The sequence below is a fragment of the Octopus bimaculoides genome, chromosome 4 (assembly GCF_001194135.2).
Source record: "Octopus bimaculoides isolate UCB-OBI-ISO-001 chromosome 4, ASM119413v2, whole genome shotgun sequence".
Classification (NCBI taxonomy): Eukaryota; Metazoa; Mollusca; class Cephalopoda; order Octopoda; family Octopodidae; genus Octopus; species Octopus bimaculoides.
Genome location: NC_068984.1, coordinates 27,897,608 through 27,899,004, shown reverse-complemented (window position 1 = coordinate 27,899,004; position 1,397 = coordinate 27,897,608).

Below are 1,397 nucleotides of genomic sequence, written 5' to 3'. Positions count from 1 at the left end.
GTGTGTGTGTGTGTGTGTGTGTGTGTGTGTGTGTGTGTGTGTGTGTGTGTGTGTGTGTGCGTGTGTGTATGCGTGTGTGTATGCGTGTGTGTATACACATATATATATACATACACATATATGTGTGTGGTTAGGGCGTTGCACTCATGATCTAGCGATCGCGATTTCAATTCCTAGACCGGGTTGTGCGTTGTGTTCTTGAGCAAAACACACACGCGCATGCGTGTGTGTGTGTGCACATACATACATGCAAGCATGCATGCATGTAAAGCAATACAGTGACACCGGGTGAGGTCTGAATCGGCAAGATTTATATTCATTGTGAAAAAAACAGGCAAATCTGAGTGTATTTGTGTGAGGATTGAATTTTCACCTGTTTCAAAAAAATTCTTTCTCCAGATTAGCTTATACACTAAGCGGTAATGGCTTACACAACAAAGCAGATTAATGAGTGCTTGTAAAAATTCATAACTCGTATCTCAATTCAAAGTAAATTGAGTCTGGAAAAATTTTTACACTTTCTCAGCCAAGCACAACAGTCATTTCGCAGAGGCAAGAGGAGTTTGGGTCTACGTTGCAATTACTAGGATGTTACGTTTTAATGCAAACCAGAACACCTGTTATATTTAACTCTATAAAAGGCAGTATCAAGCTATTCTGTTTTCAATTCTTTTCCGTTTCATTTCAACCAGGAAAAGGAAATATGTCTGAAACGTCGGAAGCGTTACTCCTCACAGTAAACGTAATAATTATGTTTTTCTAAATGTTTAAATATATAAATGTATATACGTGTGTGCGTGCGCGTGCGCGTGCGCGTGCGCGTGCGTGTGCGTGTATGTGTGTATGCATGGCTTTATGTATATATATATATATGCATGTATATATATAAGTGTTTGTGTATGTGTGCACGTGCGTTTATATGTTACGCATATTTATGGAGACATGCACATATAATCGAACAGCTTTTTAAATCTGTATATGTATATATGTATGTGTGTATGTATGTATGTGTGAGTGTGTGTGTATATATGAACACGTATGTTAATATATACTTGATTATATATAAAATATTTACATACATGCATATGTATTCATATACAAACCCATGTTGAATGTTTTGTTTTTTTCACTACATGTACACATGTGTATGTATGCATCTTTGTTTGTGCGAATTTATAAATAAAAGCATGAATATATGAATATACGTATACATACATATATGTATATGTATATACATATACATGAATTTAAACATGCATACTCACGTAGCCGTACACACTCACACACATATACATATGCTTATAGATTCATTTATACGGACTCATATATACTTACATACATACATACAAACATAAATACATATATATGTATATATATATTATATATCATATATTTAT